Consider the following 8,357-nt stretch of genomic DNA (forward strand, 5'->3'; position numbering starts at 1 on the left):
ATTTTTCCCTGTGTGTGTGTGTGTGTGTATGTGTGTGTGTGTGTGTGTGTGTGTGTGTGTGTGTGTGTGTGTTCAGGTGGCAAACTTAGAAAAAGTAGCCAAGTCTCATACCGCTCAGATCAAGGGAAGTATTTTTTAAAAATAAATTAAACTTATTTTGCCCACATGTGTCCCCAACACAGTATGATGAGGGTTAATGGCTACTTTAGCTATTTTTACATTAGGTAGGGTTAGGTAACCAGATATTACCAACTAACCAACTAACCAGATATTAACAAATTGACAAGCACTTACTGGGCAGAATGGCTCTTCAAATGACGGACGAAATTGGAGGTTGTCGTCTGAGTGCACGTGATTTTAACGTTGCATGTCTTGCAACGCACTGTTCTTCTTTTGCCATCTTGTTTAACCCGAAAGCGATGACCCTCGGTACCCCTCCGTCTGACATGTTGATATCTGATCTAAGTGGGCGTGGTGTGCGTAAGGTACGAGAGGGCATGACTGATGATAGTGTCATGATTCAGTCATAACAACACCATTCTCAACCTGCGCTCCAACTGGGTCAACTTTATTTTTTAAAATAGTTTATATATTTTATATTCTGAAAACTGAAAACATGATGTGATTAACACTCAAGTCATTCAAGTCATTTTCGATTTTGACCGAGGGAGCGAGTCTGCTTCATATGTACACTTCATGCATCTTCATATCCCACAATGCAACACGATTGTGACCTCACTTCAGCAACTCACGCTTTGCACATGAGGGGGCGGTCACTTTCCATGTGATCAAGGGCTTAGGGCGATCCATTTGAATCCACTTCAAGTGTTCTAGCAGTAGTGGGCACTCGTACAACGTAAGCAATGACGTACATCCGAGAGAACGAGACTGAGGGAAGTTAGCGAGGGAAGTTCATAAAAAAACGAACTGGAACGCAGGGCAAGTCTCAAGTCCCCATGTCTGCACGACATACGGAAACGATAGTTGGAGTTCGCCCCCTAGTGGTAGTTGTAATGAAGTTTCAGTTTAATCGTAAAACAGGGGAGAGAACCTCATTCCAGCGCAAGAGGCTTCATTCTCATATTTACCATAGTGTAATAAATAAATGAATGAAACAATACATTGGGAATCCATATGACAAAGACTGACAATAGTTTTGGGAGGGATCAAATGGAGAGTCAAAGGATTCAAGTGTTACTGATAAAGTTAAACAAAAAGGATTAAATAATTTTCACTTCGCACAGTGTTTTGATTTGAATACACTGAAATGCATTGATTCTGGTCAGCGTAACAGTCGCACAAGTAAAAAAAAAATTCGTACCCAACTGTCAAAAGGATCCGTAAATTACATATCAGCAGACGGTTGGCACCTCACGCAGCCCCTTTGCGACTTGAATGAATAACTTCCAGTTTATCGCCCGTTGTTTGTCGTGTGCAGTGCAAAATTATTCTATTATTAGGTACAATGTCACTTGGCACTACAGCTGGTGCTATATTTTATGTATCCGTCCTGTATATATTTTATGCGTCCTGTATATACTGTTGTTTGCACTGTCTGTCATAGAGCTACGTACTGAAAAAAGTGCAACGTGTTGTTGTTGTTGTTGTTGTTTGCCTAGTGTAGCTCTGTATGTGACTCTGTTGTTCTGTGTAGCTCAGCCCACGTGATCAAATGGCCTGCGCGCACATTTTGGCAACAGAAGTGGTGTTATTCCACGGTGGTTCTAACGTGATAGCAACTCAGAAAGTTTATCAAAACGGTTTCCCAGCATCAAAACGTCTGGTTGTTGCGTTTGGTTGCACTAATATAATATGCTAACATACGTATATATGTATCTGCAACATCATCATTGTGTACAAACAGTAAAAGGGTCTTTCTAAATCAAAGTAAGTATCTTGTAAAGTTGTCGGTTTAAAAACTTAAAGTCTTTTAAAGAGTTGTTCAGGTCAGTCAGAAGAGATATCAGATAGTTCTTATACAAACATTTTTGTTGATGCCTTTAATGTTTTAATAAAGAAATGATACACAAAGTGATACCAGATACCACAAAGATATCAAATGTTTGGAAGGAATGATACAACCACTCTGAAAAAATTAATAGACCACAGCAGTTTTGAAAAGGTTCTTAAAATACTAGTAAACAATTATTGTTGACCTTTCTGTCTCATTTCAATTTTCTGCAAAAAAATTGATTTACAAAGATTTTGATTTACCATTTGGTAGAAATTAATCCTTTTATCTAAACACATACATATAAAAGGCTAATTCAAAAAACCTAAAAATATTGTTGGAGTGGGCTGTATGTTAAAGGTTTGGTATTGTCCGAAATATGGTTTGAACCCTGAGGGGAAGCAGAGTCCAAACCCTCTTTATGTATTCAGTTTATCATGTATCCCCTTCCAAAAAGCTCTTAATATATTTTTGGTTTCAATTATTATAAAGGTATCAGGCATTCATAACCTGAGCTTTGTAGAGTTCTGTATATAATCTATTTTTGTATGTGGGTTAAATTATTGCTGTCAAATTATTGCTGTTAAAGCAACACCAAAGAGTTTTTTTTTACCTTAAAATAAAGTTTCCAAAAACGTTTCAGTGGTTCATCCACTCAAAACAGGGTGAATGGCACTTTCACATTCGCTTTGCAGCCCTCTATCGGCCAAAACTGCACTAAAGAAGTTTCCAACTGTCGGGTAGTGGTCCTGTAGTTCGAGTGAAAGCTACAAAAACTTGCTTTCCGGCAGACCTGCAAACCAATAAGAGCCAGCTGTGCTGCAGTATTTACGACAGTGGTAATGAACAATTGCGCTTCTAACCTGTAGGGGGCGCAAACAGCAATAAGTCTTTAGTGTTGCTTTAAATTATTGCAATCAAAGCTTGAGTCAAGAGTGAATCTTAGGGAAAATGTGTGAACCTTTCTTTATCTTTATGATGAAGTGGTCTCAGTGAAGCTATCATGTTTGCTTGCTCAATGGAGGGTGATCTGGGATGCATTTACAGATGCCCTTTCTTGCCTGACTGTAACCTTTCTTTCATGTTTATATTGTAATCTCAAGGCATTGTTTTATCTGAACTGAAGAGACTGCCTTATTCAAATGGCTTTAAATGTAATGCATGTACACTTTAAGTCAGACTTGACGAGTGCAGTGCCACTAGTATGCTTTGATTTGAAGACTTCTGCAATAAAGACTACTGCTCAAGGAAATCCAAGTCTCCTGGGTCTTTCTTAAAAAAGGTTTGCAACAGTGGTTGCCTTAAAATGTAGGTTAGCCTAATGAACAGTTAGTGACGTCATGAACACTACGTCCATGTTTTTACAGTCTATGTTTTTTTAACGTTTTTTGAGTTAAAGGTGCAATAAGGGAGTTTTAGTGCCATCTAGTGGTAAAACTGTGAATTGCAACCAATGGCTCAGCCCAAAGGTCGCCCACCCCACATAGTAAAGCTAGTAGCAGCCACAGGACAAACATGTCATCGCCTGAGACATAGTGAGAAATGCACTCTATACACTGTAAAAAGTAAATGTTGGATTAATCTTAAAAAATTACTTTGGCTAAAAATGTAAGATTTTTTCAACCTATATTTTCTCACTTTAAGTGAAAATATAAGTTGAAAATGTTTAAATATTTTAGGTGTTACCAATTGAAGTAATTAAAAAAATGTCACTTCAAATTTTCACATAAAGTTAGAAAATTATAAGTTGATAAATTTCAGATTTTAGACGTCACCAATTTAAGTTATTTTATAAGGTGATCCAAATTTTACTTTTTATTGTGTAGAATGGTTTAGGGCTTGAAACATGACGGCAATTTAAAGGATTAGTAAATTTTCTTAAAAAAAATTCAGATGATTTACTCACCATTGTTCAGTCGAGAAGAAATTGTTTTTTGAGGAAAACATTCCAGGATTTTTCTCTTTTTAATGGACTTTAATGGACCCCAACACTTAACAGTTTTAATGCAGTTTAAAATTGCAGTTTCAAAGGACTCTAAACGAGACATAAGGGTCTTATCTAGCGAAACGATTGTCATTTTTGGCAAGTAAAATAAAAATATGCACTTTTAAACCACAACTTCTCGTCTTCCTCCAGTCCTGTGACACGCCATCACGTCAAGAAGTCATGGATGACGCATGGGAAACTCCGCCCCAGTGTTTACAAGTGTGGAGAAAGAGGACCATTCTGACGTTGTTGTATGTGGAATGATACTAATTAATGTCTTTGTGTCAGTTTATTGTTTAAATGGTCCGCAAATGTGTGTTTCATATATGTAACACGTGACCTTTCCACGTAATTACGCAAATACATTAGGTTGCGCTGGCTCGTCACACAGCCGGAGGACCTTTTCATTCTCTCGCAAAACTTTTGCGTTACCTTTTGCGTCCCCCTGAGAAATTTTTGCGTCCCCCGAGAAACTTTTTGAGTTTGCTCGCAACACTCTAAAAATGGTTGGGTTGAAAACAACCCAATTGGCAACCCAGCGCTGGGTAAATATTGAACAGAACACATGCTGGGTTAAAGTAACCCAGCACGTTGGGTAACACATTTTAACCCAGCAGGTTGGGTTGTTGTAAAAACCCAACATGTAGTCATTTTAACCATTTATTGCTGGGTTATTTTTATCATGTGCTTTATTGTAAATCAAGACCATTGTGAACACCAAATAAATGTTTATTTGACTGCAAAATAACTACAAACTCTTACATTTTTACAGTTGGCAGTTGCAAAATCATTTAAAGGACTTACTGACATCAAGTACAAATATATTTATAAAATATCATAAATTATGCACATTGAAGTAAAAATGTAACAGGTTGAATCAATTTGTTTAAATTTGTGAAACAATGTAATTGTTAAATTAAAAGTAAAATCATTCATAGATGTGTAAAGTTTTTTAACAGAACAAATGTTTTAAGTTTCACAGTATGGAATGTATTTGACATTCACTTAATTTATTAAAGTTACTCCTCACAAAGAAAGATGTACAAAGGAAACGAACAGCAGAGATTTCATCCATTTGGAAAATGACAGACTACAGGAATTCCCATGCCCAGCCAGCAATGACATGTGGGGCCCAGATGAGGGCTTCATGGGTGGCAAATGTGGGTCCCATTATGGGCTTGCACCCGGGATCCACATTGGGGCAAGCTGTGGAAGCCCAGACGTACTAAAGTGGGACCTGTAAGGGTACTGCATGGGTCTTAACTGGGCAATTCATGTCAGAACCATTTGGGGCCCACCTGCCCAAAGGGGTTTAAAGTGGGCTTGCACCCGTGATCCAACCATGGCTACCCAGATGGGCTTTAAATGGGCTCTGTAAGAGTCTTATGTGGGTCCTAACTGGGCAATTCATCCCAGACCCATTGGGGCCCCACCTGCCCAAAGGGGTTTAAAGTGGGCTTGCACCCGGGATCCACATTGGGGAAAGCCGTGGAAGCCCAGACGTACTAAAAGTGGAACCTGTAAGGGTACTGCATGGGTCCTAACTGGGCAATTCATGCCAGACCCATTGGGGCCCCACCTGCTTAAAGGGCGTTTAAAAAGGGCTTGCACCCGGGATCCAGCCATGGATGCCCAGATGGGTTTTAAGTGGGACCTGTAAGAGTCTTATGTGGGTCCTAACTGGGTAATTCATGTCAGACCCATTTGGGCTCCACCTGCCTAAAGGGTTTTTAAGTGGGCTTGCACCAGGATTCAACCTTGAATGCCCCTATGGGCTTAAAGTGAGCTCTGTATGTGGGTCCTAACTGGGCAATTCATGCAAGACTTATCTAAGCCCAACCATGCCAAATGTGTCATAACTGAAAACAGGAAGCAAATGCGAGTTAATTTTTTTATTGCAAAGGGATTTAACAGAGTTCTGGAGCTGGGCTTGTGACACAGGGACCAAGATGATCAGCTAAGTGAAGAGTATGAATTGGGTGAGTCCGGATGGTGAGATAATCCACATAATATCCAACAGGAACAAGAGACACGAAAGGAGGTACGCGCTGACAGGAACAACACACCACAAAGCACGAGACTTCAAACAATGATCTGACAGGGAATATGAGAATCGGGTGAGTATAAAAGAGGGGGGAAATGACAGTTAATTATATAGACAATATAATGAAAATTATGTAAAAAAATCTGTAAGACTGTAATTGATTTCTAAATCGAAAGATGACTGAACTAAATGATAAAAATTTAATCCATCTCAAGAAATGGATGCATGTCAGTCAGTACCTGTCATTTCATCTGAAGGGGTATGTCCTTTATCCTTATCTTCTTTTAACATAGTAAATATTATATCCTAGAGAAAGATATAAATATTACTCCTGTTTTGCAGCATCCAAAATCTGAATCTGTATCGCCAGTACCTAATGGCTGCTGCATGCGCTTGGTGTCTGTCTGTCTGTCTGTCTGTCTGTCTGTCTGTCTGTCTGTCTGTCTGTCTGTCTGTCTGTCTGTCTGTCTGTCTGTCTGTCTGTCTGTCTGTGTGTGTGTGTGTGTCGCGCGCCAAGGGTATATTACATACAAGAATAGATAGATCCATCAATTTAGATAAATAAAAAGATACATTAAATACAAACAAACAAAAATAAATAAAATATAATAATAATGAAAATACAATAGTTAAAATAAAAAAATGAAAGGCCTTGCTGAATCACAATAACTTAAATGTATTAAACAAATACACAGTTATAACCGCTTTCTTGTTTGTACTCTCCTTAATAATGCTTATAAATATCACATTTTTAAGTACCATAGAGAAAAGTATAATTAAGAGATTGATAATTTAAAACTTATTTTCCAACTTCTTATCAAAAAGCCAAATATTACATATTACTTTCTTTTTTACAAAGAAAGTTGGACAACACATTTATAAATGTACAAACCTCCCACCAGTGGCGGCTGGTGACTTCTCTTCCAAAGGGAATTCATTGGAGTGCCATGTGTGTTGCTTGTCGTTTCAAAATATGTGTTCGTTGCATCATGTGAACCATGTGCATCATGCATGCGTCTTGTCAAAATACGTGCCTGCTGCACACGCGTCGAAAGTGATTATGTTAAAAGAGACGCTCACGTTAACAAAATACTCGCAAGACACTAACTTAACAGTAAACTCTGATTACACATGAGACTAAGCGAGTATCTGGGAAACGCGAGTGTCACTTTTGTCATAAACCCTTTAGACTGCAGCAGGCACTTGACAAGACACGTGATGCACATGACGGGCCAAACACACATTTTAAAATGCCACGCAAATGCACCGAGCCAAGAATGCCAGAAAATATGCTGTATTTTCTGTTTCTGGATGTAATGAACAAAATGAACCATTTACATCGATATCTGGGTCATCTTAACCTTATATTACCGATATACACTGCGGTGACGTCAACAAACATATATGTGTGTTTGTATTGGCCTTTTTGTGATTGCTTGCAGTGTGAATTTGGAGAGAGGTGTGGATCCAGAAACAGATTTTTAGCTATAGTCCTGATGTTTTAGTGAACTGCGCATGTTTTGTGAAAATGTTTTTAGCATGTGAAAATGCTTTTTTGTGGTCTAATTGGTTTAGGAACTGGTTTACAATGGGTTTGAGAACTTCGGCTTCATTTACATCCCTGTAGTGAGAAGTAGAATTTATATAATAACAAATGGTTCCTTTTGGTGGTGAGAATTCTTTTAATGTTAATTTAATGTTAATGTATGAATCAAAAGATAGAAAGAAAAAAATGTGCATGATGTAATTGCTTTTCCATAAAGGAATCTTAAGGCCTTAATGAATAGTTTTTGTAGAGTCAATCTTCTGAAACCACCTTATTATTTGTGCATGTAAGTAAATGGTAGTTCAGCTTCACAAAATCTTAAAGGTAGGGTGCATGATTTTTTTTGAAAAACACTTTGGAAAAGGAAGGCGGGCCAAGTACCAAAACACACATGTAGCCAATCAGCGAAAAGGGGCATGTCTACTAACCGACATTGTTGCCTGGAAGGTCCAGATTCTATTGGGTGATTTATAATATCAACACTGGCTTTCAGAGATCATGCACCCCGCCTTTAAGGCAAACATGGACAGTGGTATTTAAAAGTCTGACACCACCAATTCAAATTCATATTAAGTTTGGCATTAGAAATTTGGTTAAAACCTTCTGAGTGGAAGTTGAATTGAAAAAAATGCATTACAGCTTTCTAACATTATTACGTCATATTGCTTTAATGAGCATGCACTTAAGATGGCATGTTTGTGCAAAACATCATTGTGGCGATCCGTGTATGAAATGTGAAAGCGCCAGCGTATATACCCAACCCAGTAAATATAACACATGATCAGGGATTTCATATATATGCCAAAGCGTTCATATATGGGTGATTCTC

The sequence above is a fragment of the Misgurnus anguillicaudatus genome, chromosome 8 (genome assembly GCF_027580225.2).
Source record: "Misgurnus anguillicaudatus chromosome 8, ASM2758022v2, whole genome shotgun sequence".
Taxonomy (NCBI): domain Eukaryota; kingdom Metazoa; phylum Chordata; class Actinopteri; order Cypriniformes; family Cobitidae; genus Misgurnus; species Misgurnus anguillicaudatus.